This window comes from Erithacus rubecula (genome assembly GCF_903797595.1).
Source record: "Erithacus rubecula genome assembly, chromosome: 1".
NCBI lineage: Eukaryota > Metazoa > Chordata > Aves > Passeriformes > Muscicapidae > Erithacus > Erithacus rubecula.
The window spans coordinates 67,391,017-67,404,594 of record NC_136658.1 but is presented as its reverse complement, the minus strand read 5'-3'; the positions used below and the strand labels follow the sequence as shown (position 1 = coordinate 67,404,594).

The window sequence follows — 13,578 nt, the reverse complement described above, 5'->3', positions numbered from 1 at the left end:
CCAGTTCTGATGCCTTGAAGCTCCATATTTCCAGGCTGCTCTCCTCAATTTGCTGTTGTTTACACTTTTTGGGCATGAAGCTGAAATGACGTCCTTGGTTCTCAGGCTAGAAAAGGATTGTTTTGTTTAACTAAACTGTGAAGAGAACTTGCTAACACTTTATATGAAATTCAGAGCTATATACTAATGCAGTAGAGAAATATGAAAATCTGAAAAATAGAAAAGCTAAAACTTAAGGCATAATTCCCTCTCCTGTTTTTGGAGGACTCGGAGAGGAACTGGGCACAGAATATCACTGCTGACCTGCAGCTTGTCCAGGACTGCTTTGGTTTATTCCCAGCCAGGAACTAAGTACCATGCAGCCACTCACTCACCCCATCCCCCAAGGCCCTTCCCTGTGAGGGGGGGAGAATTGGGAAAGAAGTAAAAGTTGTAGGTTGAGATAAGAACAGATTATTAAATGAGGCAAAATAAAATTTAAAATTAATGATAACAATAATAATGCTGCTAATGTTGATAATAGTAGTTACTGTAATACAAAAAGAAGAGAGAAATAAACCCCAAGAAAAAAAAGTGGTACACAATACAGTTGCTCACTATCAACTGACCAAAGGCCCAGCCCATTTCTGAGCATGATCTTCTGTGATATGAAATATCCCTTTGGTCAGCTAGGATCAGCTCTCCTGGCCATACTCCCTCTCAACTCCTTGACTGGCAGAGCACGGGAACATAAACAGTCCTTGACTCAGGGTAAGCACTACTTAGCAACAATTAAAACACCAGTGTGTTATCAGCCTTATTCTACATCCAAAACACAGCACTGTACCAGCTACTGGGAAGAAAATTAACCCTATCCTAGCTGAAACCAGGAAAAAGACACATTTAATAGACAAATGATGGGGAACACTGGCTGATTCTTGTACCCCCTACATGGGGTTAATGTGCAGGATCCTGAACAAGATGCTCACAGTTAGGCAGGGCTGCCTGTCTTCCTGTGCTCCCTGCCTCACTGCCTGCCTGCCTTCAGTCCTTGGTAACACCCAAGCTGCTGGCAGCACAGCAAGGAGGCTGGTGAGTACCATTGCATTAGCCATTATTAAAGGCTGTTAGCATTGTGTGCTGTGACATGTACCTGGTATTTATTACTTTTCCCTGGATTGCATGTTATCATCTTGGATGGATGTGGGCCAGTTTCCAAATCCTACCCTTCCTCTTTCCCTCCCACGTGTTCGAAATCCAGCTGTGTTCATCAGGTATAAAAGTGCTGACCTAGAGAGCCCATGACAGCTGCACTCCCCTATTCCCTTTCTCTCCCATTTCCATCGCTCATTTTTCAAACCAAGCAGTTCTGCTCTTTCTGGTGCTCAAAATGGGAACTGTGCTTCTCGGTGCAGAAACTTTCTGCCCTTGCTGTCAGTCACACAAAGAGTTCATGTGCCAACTGCACCAGGTTAGGAAAAGAATCACTTGTACATCTGCAGGGAGAGCCAGCTATAATTCAGTTTTCAAGCATATAGTATGTTTTCCTCAAGCAAATAATTCAGTTCACCATTTGAAGTTTGTTAGGAGAAGCAGTTTCAGTAAGGCATTGTTCAGCAGCATAAATCCTAGTAAGTCTTTTCAAGTATAAATTTTGCTGTGGCATCTTCTGGTCAGTCTTTTCCTGTCTGGTCAGCTTTCTTGCATGTCACATGTCTTGCCTGAGGAAGGGCAAACAAAAGCATAAAACCATCCATGAGAATATTCCTCTTCCTTTCACAGCAAATGTTCCCCAAATTGCAGTTCATTGATGGCTTCATGCCGTGGCCACAACAGGTCCCTGGACTGAGGAGTCTCAGAGGACTCAACAGTACAGAGGAATCACCATCTGAATTTCCTGTGCAGTAAACATGAGTCTGGGTGCACTCTTTGGGTGCTGGTGGAGCTGGAGGTGAGGTATGAGCTCACATACCCAGTGCTCAGATAGTCAGTAGAAGAAAAGACACCAGTCTTGCTCAGAGGGTTTGAAAGGTGGAGCAGCCTCTGTACCTGGCATTGCAGAAATGTGGGTGGGAAAATACATGATGAAATGAGGGTCAAATTTGTTGCAATGAAAAACTGACCAATCAACAAGCACCTGTTGCTTCTGTGCTTTTTGACTGTCATACATGAAATGCCCAGACCATCAGGACACTACTGTTCATTATTTTATTGCATTTGACAAAGCTGAATATGGAGAAGATGCAACCTAGGAATCTCTGGAAACTCAGCGAGGCATGAGGGTTTTATTTTTCCCTCTGAAAACTTTTTTTCTTGAAAAGTAAGTAGGACAGAAAAAAAGACAACTTTCCCTTCATTGTCATGATATTGGTGAATTAAGATATCCTGGGACCAAGAGTCTAAACAAAGGGATATACTGGAATTTAGCCATACTGTGGGAATTGAAAGTCAATAGCCAAGAGCTGTGTACAAGCATGCGACTTCACATCTCCATCAGTCCAGGGCATTGAGCATCCCTGCATGCTCCAAGCCAAGTGTTGGCTTGTTTGGGGGCTGGGAATTGCACTGTAGGAAATCACAGGCTGCCTCACAGACACAGGCAATTTTTGCAGTGAGCCAAAAATTAAACTTTGTGGCCAAGAGTTAAACCTTGTAAACCTGTCTCAAATAACAACTCTTTTGTAGTTCATATGGTGTTTATGCATTGTACTGTTGAAGAATAAGTCTTATTTAGAAATTGGTCTCAATTTTGAAATATTTTTAATTTCCCTCTTCACATACTGTTCTTGCACTATAAGAAGACATCATGTGCTGCATTTAAAATGTACTGTAAGCTGTAAGATTTGAACAAATGCTACAGTAAGATAATCAACCTCTTTGGATCAGTGGGTCATGGCACTGAAACTACCTGTTCATGAAAGCTCAAAATTCTTCAGCTTTGGAAACCATGGAAGCACATAAATCACTCAAAATAAACTCACAGAGAAATTACCTCCCCTTCCCCAGTGCTGTCCTGCTGTGGGAAAGACCTTTTGCTATCCCTGATTTCCCCCTGGAGTGAAATCACATCCACCATTCAATACAAAATTAATAAAGGTATATAGAGCATGTTGAGCAAACACTGACATATCCCCAATGGTGAATTTACATCCCCCCATTCTGTTTAAAATTAATAAAGGAAGGCAAGGCATACAAAACCAACACAGGAGAGTACAAAACCCCTCACGTAAAGCCAAGGCTTGGCACTGAGGGCGGGCTTCTGCTCTGGAGTGAGCAGCTCTAAGTGTGAGGCAAACCCCATGGTGAGAATGCTGGTTCCCTTTCTTGGGCAGGTTCAGGAGGGCTGCCTGGCACCAAACCCAGCGGAATTGTCACTCAGGAGTGGGCATTGCCTGAGCTGTTTGATGTGTTTGCAGCATTTCTGGGGCATCCCCTCCTTCCTGCAGGTGGTGTGCAGGATAAAAGATGCTGTTTAAACTGGAGTCTTGCTCAGCTGCATCCCACCTTCTGCTTGCCTTCTGCCCTTCCCTCTCCCAAAGGCACTCTGCTGTCATCAGCGTGCAGTTATGGGTCCATAGAAAAGTTCTGTGGTCTGAACAGCCAGCCAAAGGCTTCTTGGGCTGTTGTGATGGACCAGGGGCTGCTGGAGCAAGGGATTGAATATACTGTGAATGTCTGTGGCATTCACCCCCTTCAGAAAATTGCCTGATTTTGGTATAGAAAATAGGTAAGCGTCCTCAAACGCTCCTTAGATAATCTGACTCAATAATTATTTGTTTCTCAGGTACCTCTTTATGAACCTGGAGGCCTGGCATGGAGGTCAAATACCAGCAAGATGGACTTTCACAATTATCCTATAGAAATTAAATATAATTCTTTATACTCAAAGAAGTCAATAACCTCTTCTTTGCCAGCACCTGTTACATCTGTACCCTTCAGTGCTGTGCCAGCCCCTCCACAACTGCCAGCCATTGATCCAGCTGCAGAAACTTCCCATAACTGATCATGAACAGTTGGAAACTGTCAGTTTTAGAAATGTTTATGGTCACACATTTTTGAAGAGATGAGCTGTCTTGTGTTGCATGCTGGCTTCAGGTTAAGCTATTCTTTATCACTGTGATGTTTTGTAGACACCTCTGGTTACTCCCAGGTTTGCAGCATCAGCTTCTCCCAGCAGTTCATGTCTATTTTATGAGCCCAGAGATATTTTGGCAGAAAGTGGAGCTGTGCCAAAAAGAGTTGTTCCTGCTTGTCTTATGCTTACCTTTTTTTCTGTACTTGCAGTGTCTGAAGAAGGGGAATGCTGCAGCTGTGGCAAGGAAAAGCTGCCCAAACTGCTTTGTGAAGTGATGGCTGGTGTGCATATTTACAGCTGTCCAGGAGCAGTGTGTCAACTCTGTGTCTTAGGCTCCTTACCTGCCAGCTCCTCACACTGCTTCTAAGAGATGTTGCACTAGTTTGTGGTGATCTGTTGGAGGTCTGCAAATGGTACCAGTTGCCACAAAAGCTGCATTTATTTGGGGGCTGCCTTGCAAAGACTCCATATATTTTTGTCAGGCCTGCTGTCCCATGTGGGATCACACCAGTCATCAGGCATCCCCTCGTGCCCTGTGGGACAGATCCACAGTGTCCTCTGTCTGCCAGCACTTCAGTGAGACTTCAGTGGGTACAAGGCAAGGCTAATCTATGAATTTTGGAAAAGTGTTTTGCAAGCAATGCCTTTTTAGCTAACTTAAAGGTGAACTGCTCATTTGGATGAGGAACTGTGTGCTAGGTGGGATGAAGCTGTTGCAAGAAAACATCTTCCTTCCAAAAAAATTCCTTTCTGTAGGCGAGTCTTTAGTCATCTTTGTAACCTTTGTCATCCTCTCCTCCCTGGAGAGTTTACTCTGTGACCTTTGCTATTCTACCAAGGCACCTCATAAATTATTATTCTTTTAAATGGCACTTAGACTGTCGTCGTGACTGCTAGCCTTGAAGAGTTGCAGTCTACCCTGTAATTTTGAGGGGGAAAAAACGGTTAAGTGACAGAAGAAATATTGTACTTCACGATAAAACTACTTTTGTGTTTCATTTTCCACTCAAGTCATTCATATCCCTGTCACTAACCTCATTCAGGTCAAGGGCTTGAGGCAGAGAACGGGCATAATATTTTTGGTCAGACTGATGCATCTGAATATTGCAAACATTTGTAATTTTGAAATTGAAATGAACATTGTGTTAAATCCTCAGGCAAATATTATCAAGGCATAATAGATTACTGAAGTTTGCATTTTTTTGGCAATTCAGACCAAGGCTCTGTTGACTGGTTATTCCAGACATTAATGAACCGGTTTACACAAAGGGAGCTGCTTCTTATGGCTGCAAATTAGATCCTGGATTCTACAAACTTTGTAGGAAAATCTGTGGGCCAAGTAGTTCAGATAATAATGAAAAAATTAATCAGGCACACATTAAATGTGAAGCATGGAAGAAAACATCTGCAGCACTCAGTGGACGTCTGGGTAACATACTTGCAGTGCTGTTTTGCCAGCTTACATCTGGAGTGGTTCATGAGAAGAGAACAGATGCTAGTGTGAAATAGGTCATCATAGCAGCAGGGCATCAGAACAGACGCATTTCTTTTTTTTTTTTTTCTTGCAGTAACAGCTATTTCTTTTTATTCACACCAATTATGAAAATGTTAGCCAAGTATGCAATGTGAATGCATGTATTGTGACAAGCCAGTACTCCTAAAGGGTGTCAAGGTAAAAAAATAACCTAATGAAGAAGCTTCAGAGAAGCAGCCCTTTTGCATTACACACTGAGTATTCTTTAACAGACATAGTGATTTTTTTTCTTGAGATTATGATCTTTTTCCCCCATGCCTTATTTTTATATTTTAGTGGAGATGTTACTAAATGCCTTCTAGGTGGCAAATGCCCAGAAGCGAAGATGCTAATTCAGGCGAGTTTCATCAGTCATTTCAAAAGAGAGGTCACACAGATAAGAGAAATGAACAGTACACAGTATGTGAAGCAGTGACATTCAGTGAGCCCTTGTCACTAGCAGCCATTAGCATGGAGGCCTGCTGTTACATTTCAGTGCTTTATGTGCTTTTCTTGACCAGGCAGGGAGCCTTCGGAGCACTCTAACAGTTCATAGCATACAAGTTATTGTTTCTCTCTTGAATGCTTTGTATTTTTAGTACCATTTAGATTTCTCCATGGCCCCTTGTGCATCTAAATTTTAAAGAGAATCAAAGAATGCATAATTCATATCTGTCCCAGAGGTAATGGAATGACTCGATATCCGTGAAGGAGATGATTTTTAATTTCATGTCTTATGCAAGAGGTCATATTTATACAAAAAGGGCAAGAATTGGTCTCAGGGATACTCAGATAATTATCCTTACAATAATGAGTGTGGATTCTGGAGGGGGGAGTATTGCAGGAAGCTCTAATGTCTTGTGTGTCACCAACACTTACGTATCACGGTACCATGGTTGTCATGATTGAAAACTTAGCAACTGATAGATCTCAGGCTATGACTTGTATTTTGACTTGGAATAGCACTTGCAGGAGGTGTGAAAAGACAGGTTTGTTTTGATTCTGTTGAAGTCTTCATGCAAGATGTGAAGCATGTTTACTGCTGAAGCTCTCTCCTTCATTTAAAGCAAAAACAATTGTTTATTGATGTTGGGCAGAACCCACTAGTAGATGCTTTGTCACAAGGCACAATTCCACTAGACTATTTCTGCTTTCCTTTCCCAGAAGCCTAGAAGTGCCAAGGCTAGAAATAAGTGTCTGGTTCTGTGGTGTGCTATGTTTGAAAATGCACTTTAAGGTCTGTATTACAGACAGTTCAAAGGGAATATAAATTGGTGCAGTATTCTCACTTTTCTTCTAATCCAGTTCCATATATTCATTGCATTTTTATTCTGAAACATATCTTTAAAAACAACTTACCACTTTGCATTTTATTTAACTTGGACTTTGCTATATTTATATAATTGTTATGATCTAGCTGCTCCTGTAGTGAAAAATGTTTAACATCTTGTAAACCAATTGTACTCTGACTTCTAGCATTGTGTATCCAAGGAGACAGCTGATCTTACCTGCTTTTCCTTTGGAAACTTCCTACTTTTAATTCTTCTTTCCACTTTTTGCAGGATTGGCCATGAGAATTTGTAACATTCCTTTGGAAATACTGTGATGGGGCCACTGGGAAGTTACCTTCCTGTGTACAGGTCTGTAAACTGTATTGTGTTCTAACTATTTGTCATGGTTTAGGAATGGTATTCTCCAATTTAGTGTTCCCAGTGAAACCACTCCAAGCTGTATGCTGCTCACTCCCCTCCTCTCTCCCTGCCATGCTCCCTCCTTCCCTCCCTCTTCCTCTCCCCATTGGTGGACTGGTGAGGAGAGTGGGAGTCACAAAAGAGAAAGATCATGAATTGAGATAACAATTTTCTGGAGACAGCAGTGAGATAAGAAAAGGAAGAGAAACAACAACAATACTAATGACGGAGTGTGTAAGAGAGATAAATCTTCTTGCTGACCCCATGGAAACCTCTGACAATACATAGCCACTCCTTCTGTCATGATACCCCAGTCCAGAAGCAAGCCCTTCCCCCTGTCCTTGGAAGGTGACCTGAGGTGGCACAGGATAACTTCTGGGTCCTAGCCATACCCCATCCTGGCTATTGCAAAAACTAACCCTACCCCAGCTAGAACTAGGACAGTATTTCAGCATGTAGACTCCTGTGCTGACTTGTTATCTTTTTTATCTTGAATGCCTGCAAACCAAAACTAATTTTATGCTGGAGAAAATGTTGTGGAAAATTATTTTTTGTTTGTCACCAGATACTTAGGACATAACTCTATTCTGTTACTGTTGTACAGATGTAGAGTAATCCATTTGTCTTTCTTTCGAAGTGAATGATTGCAGTTTACAGAGTTGAACTGCAGAAAGGAATTGGGCCTGTATGTCATTTTCTTCTCACTGCTATGCCTTTCAGGATGTTTTGGAGCTGCATTACCCTAAAAGGCCCTGCAATCGATTGCTTCCAGCCAGTTTGCTCATATGTGAGCAGCTGACCATAGTTACAGCTGTGTGTGTTTTCAGAAGAACTCTTAGCAGAGGATCAGTCGAGTTACTGAAGCTTTTGGGTCAGGAGGAGCTCAGGTTCATGGGAAGTTTACGAAAATGAAAAAAGAAAAAGTTTATGTTTAAGAGACTGTAAAAAGAGCATAATAATAATGGCTTGACTCCTGTAGTGTCAGTATGGCAAGAAGTGGTGAGAAGCCTGTAGCTAATGCTATGTCCTTGTCAGCTGAAATGATAGTGTGGCCAGCAATCACTCTGATTTAGGGGGTAGAAAACACTCCCCTGCATTTCAATATGTTTTTCTATGCAGCTATATAACAGAAAAAAAATTTGATTTCTTACTGCTTTTATAGCTAGTACTGAACAGAGTTTTTACAGAAATCTGCTAGGAAAAAGCCGTGGGAATCAACTTTTCCATCTGGGTGGTCATACCCTGCTATCAGTCACATTTAGGGTTTGTAGGTATTGTATGTTCTAAATAATGATTTTCAAAAATGTTCATTTTGGAATATGCTGCATTTCATTTGCTTAGCTTACCTTGGTGTACTTTGGGTGTTACTGTTTTCCTTGTAGACTCTGTAGCCACATATTGTTTTATTAGTCTGGGAATTGTGCAGGGAAGGTAGCATGTAAACCTTAAACAAAATCAGATGGATTTAAGAGATGAGAGGTATCCAAAACAACTTTTAATTCCTTCTTGGAAATTATTATGATTTGGTAATACCTTTTAAAGGCAGTACAGCTCCAAGAACCTTTAGATACTCTTTTAACCTAGATGTAAACCTCACACGAGGGCAAAGCTTCTGTAATGAGCAAAAGCCCTACATCATACTGGTTGAGATACTGCAGATACAAATCTGATGTGGTGCCTTGGGCCTGTGCTGAGTGAAGGCTCTGTGTTCAAAAATAAGTAGCTTTTCAGTGTAATTGAACAGTGTAGTTGAATGATCTGTGTCATCCTAAGGCTTTGACTGCACTGCTTCTTTCTTTAATGATGATATTCCTTCTGGCAAAATTTGTGGTTTTCTTAGATGGGGGTGGGGAGAAAGAAGTGCAAAACACTGGAAGACATTTGGAATAAAGGGAGAAAACTAGTTGCAGTGTTGGCGTTTGCATATTTTCCTCTACTGGTAGCAGCAGCAGTTTTATAAAATCTTTCTTTGCAGACCTGTCTGTGAGTGTTGTTTGAATCATGGCTCACCAAAGGCTTCCAAAAGTTAGTGCTAAAACTGCCAAAGCAAAGTGAGGTTGGGCCTGCGTGTTAATAATGTGATATAAACAACAAAGTGATGAAATCAACAGCTGCCATGTGGAGAAAGTTTTAGGCCAGTCGTTTGTCTAAAACACATTTTAAAAGTTTCCTTGTTCAGCAGTCTTGGAAAATTGTGACATACTTAGAAATTAGTATTGTGCCATTTAAAAAGAGGATAAATATGATACTCATTTGATATAGGTACATGTTGGATGTATATATATTAAGTGGCATAAAGTAGTTGGGTATGGGTGTGCTGTTCCTTCATTATAATGCAAAAGCAGAGGAAAGCCAATTAAATTAAAAGGCAAGACAGTTCCACTGTAAAGGAGATAGAAGGTGTAATTTCCCCTTGGAAAGTCTTGCTCTGAGGTATTATCAAAAGATATTGCCAGAGATAGATATTTACATCAATAAGAATGCCATCATAGATATATTTTTCATGTTAAGAAGTTTATAAAGAAGTTACAGCAGTAGCACAGCAGTGACAGAAGGCTAAACTCACTGATCCTCAGCCTGGGGTCTGGGTGAAGGTTCTTCTGCAACTGTGTAGGGATCTCTTGTACCACTTCTCTGCAATGTCTGGCATTGATGTTGAATGGAAACAGGATAGTGATCTAGCTAAATAATTACTTTAACCTGGGTCAGCTATTTCCATTTATTCCATATCTTTCACTGCAAATTTCAAGGGGTTTTTTGTCATTTGTAAATATCTCCTCCTCTCGTTTTGTTAATCTCTTGTTTATTTCCTGCATATGATCCCTCAACCTGTTTTCCAGAGAGGCCTCTGTTTTCCTGAGATCTTTATTACTTGTCCTTGCTTTGTTGTAGTTTTATTAATCTATTGCATGAGTTTCTGAAGTTTTCACTGAATACCTCTTGGGGTGTCCTCTAACCTTTGCCCTTGACACCCCTGAGGTGAAAAAAGATTCTTGGTTTTACATGGGACAGAGAAAAACAAAAGTGGTGAAAACAGTTCTGATGTGGAGCCTCTGACTCCTGGGGCTGGGCTCCTCTGCCCTGTCCTCCTGTTACAACCTCCTGGGCACATGGTCAGCATGGCTCCTGGGGAAGTTTGCTGGAGGGAGCACTGCTCTGCTGTCTTGCTGCTTCTCAAGTGAAGAAATCACAACTGGCAAAACACCAATCTGTCAAAAAACACGGGAGGGAAAGGGAGAAGAGAGAGGAAGAGTCTAGTGAGGACACTTTTCCACCCTAGCCTGTAATCATGGCAACTGTACCTTTGATCTCCATACCAGTGCTGCACATGGACCTGCTGCTGCACTAGATTAAAATGCAGCTGTGCCTTAAAGCCATGCTGCCAGAAAAGCCAAATTCTCTGTGCCACCAGGCTTTGCTCAGGGCTCAGCTGTGCCACCAGAAGCTCCAATGGAGGGTTGAATTGAGAAAGCAGAGGGAGCTGGTGCACAAACCAGGATTGTGGAGGAGCATAGTTATCATTGTGCATCTTATATGTAAATTACCTGTCTACAAAAAGGCAGGAAGGAAAGGGGAGGTACTGCCTGGAAATATGCCATGTGTACGTTTGATGCATATATTTGAATTATTGACAAGACCGAAGCAAAATAGTTTGGTAGCTGGAGAAAATGTGTAAGCTAGATGCTTGAAGGAAATATGGGAAGATAAAATGGGAAGGTGGGGGAAGTGAATCTCACAGAGCTGTCATGGAGGGAAGATTGTATTTTATTAGAACAGAAATCCAAATAAGACTGATTTTGTAAAGACTCTTGTGTCCAAATCATGAGTCTCGTGCAAGCTAGTTGTAAACACAATGAGCTGGTGGAAGGACTTGAGCACAAGTCTTGTAAGGAGTGACTGAGGGGTGTTTAGTGTGAAAAAAAAGGAGGCTCAGGGGAGACCCTATCACTCTGTACAACTGCCTGAAAGGAGGGTGTAGTGAGGTGGGAGTTCGTCTCTTCTCCCATGTAACAAGCAGTGGGATGAGAGGAAACAGCCTCAAGTTGCATCAGGGAAGGTTTAGATTGGATACTGAGAAAAATTTCTTCACGGAAAGGTTTATCCAGCTGGAACAGGCTGTCCAGGGAGGTGGGGGAGTCACCATTCCTGGAAGTGTCCAAAAAACATGAGCATGTGGCACTTAGGGACATGGTTTAGTGGTGCACATGGCCATACTGGGTTAACGGATGGACTCAATGATCTTGGAGGTATTTTCCAACCTCAACAATTCAATTATTTTATATGCATTTGTTATTTTCATCTTTGAATGGTGGCTCAGAATGTCTGCTACCATCCAGTTCTATTTTTTTGTTACCCACAGCAAGACATAGAACAAGTCATTATGAAAACATCTGGAATGGCAGTTTGCTCACCTGTGTAAGAGCTGTGGCCAGAGGAACTGCAAGAGACTGGAATTCATATGTATGCAGGGAAAACCAACAAGCAGCCAACCCAGACAGCAGATTGACCTTTCGCTGGATTTTGTGTTTTGAGTTCTTTTCAAGGTATTTCTAGGAATGGTCCTCTGCTGGAGAAACTTGAGTCCAGAAACATCCTTAAATACTTCCCTGTTGTTTACTGATAGCTACTTCCCAGAAGAATGGGAAACCAGTTGAGAGACTCCTGCAAAAGAAGCAAAGTTTCATAGGCTCAGGTTAGGAGTAAGGTTCTTTATTTGCCTCACTCCATTGACATCTTCTTCTGCTTCAAAGTGGCACTTTGATGATAATCTTTGCCTATCTTAATTTTTGAGGCATAACATAAAAAGAAGGGAGATTTTTTGTGTCAATGGTCAAGAACACCTTAGGGTCACCAAAGATAATTTGGCCCATTTTCCTTTAGAGATATTTGTCTAATTTTCCAGTGAGGAATATTTCAGTGCCAACCCATGTAGTCTCTTCCAGACCAACACAACACTTAGGTATTTCTAAAATCCATGTTATGCTCTATTTGCTCCATAGGAAGCCATTTGGTGTCTTCTTTATAGTGAAGCTAGAGAACAGTTCTTTACAGGAATCTTTCAAATATTAGAAGGGGAAATGGCTTTACATTGTAGCTGATTTAGGTTGTTCATCTATGTTTCAGAATAAACATTTTCAGATCTTATAGGCTCCCTTTCAAATACTTTTTTCCTGTCTTCATCCTTCCATGTGTTGCTAAATGCTTGATACAGGTGCCAGCATTAAGAAGCTGAATATAGTCAATATGACTTTCAGATAATACAAATTATGTAAAATAAGCCCAGAATTTAAAACTTCAGTAATTAATTATGGAGATACACCCTCAGCTAAAATGACCCCAATCTATATTATGCCTCAGCTGTGTGTAAATGGAGTCCCTGCTAATGCCTTCTCTCTCTTGCATCAGTTAAACTCTCTCAGTATGATATTGGGTAATGAATGGCACTGTTGGAGAAGCACTAAGTGTGCAACTGATGGCTCTCAGCATATGGATAATGGCACATCTTGCACCTTTTCATTGCCTGCATTCTGCCTGCACAGAAGTAGCTGAACAATAGATGAAGTGAAATGGTGGTCGTAGCACATTTCAGAAACAATAATTGTCCATTAGGTCCCTCTAAAAGAAAGTCTGCAAAGAACTGCTAAGTTTTGTATCCCTAAGGCCCTCAGAAGGATCAATCACACATTATGAATAATAGTAATAATAACAGAAGAGAGAGGACAGCTGTTCAGCTGAGCACCATCAGTATTGACATCTTCCAGGAGGAGTAATCCCCTTGACCAAAGCAGGTGCCACAGTAAGATAAAAGTCATAAGCTCCAGCTCCAGTGAGAGTCTGTTGCCATATACAGAAAGATTTGAATTGATTTCACTTCTGAAAGGCTGTTAAAACATCTTCTCCAGCTGAGAGGAGAAATCCACTGTCACCACTGCTGTTCAAGTCTCCAGAAACAGCTGTGAAACTTGAAGAGAGAGATATTACTTAAAAAACATGGACTGTTCATATGGCCAAGAACCAATCAAAATTAGTAGTTAAAAACCAAACCTTTATTTTTTTTTTTTTCCACCACAGCACAGAACAATATTGGCAGGGTTATGTCCTTTTCTCTTGCTTTTTAGCTAAACTAGGAAAAAAGTCTACCTGTACAGGTAGTAAACATTAAAGGATTTTTTGAATTAGTTTATATGAGAGAAAATAATAGAATCTTAGAATAATTTAGGTTGAAAAAGACCTTTAAGATTACCAAGTCCAACCCTTTACCCCTGGACTGCTGAGTCCACCACTAAACCATGTCCTCAAGTGCCACATCTACATGTTTT

The 13,578-nt window shown here is 41.2% G+C and overlaps 1 protein-coding gene across 6 annotated transcripts in view; it reads left to right on the top strand.

Moving 5' to 3' along the window:
- ENOX1 (ecto-NOX disulfide-thiol exchanger 1) overlaps positions 1-13,578 on the top strand; it is a 354,516-nt gene that overhangs the window by 104,716 nt on the left and 236,222 nt on the right. For all 6 annotated transcript variants that reach the window (XM_079300896.1, XM_079300891.1, XM_079300892.1 and 3 more), the window contains one exon: positions 7,130-7,207. The gene's annotated coding sequence lies outside the window, so the exon portion shown is untranslated. The remainder of the gene's footprint in view (positions 1-7,129; positions 7,208-13,578) is intronic.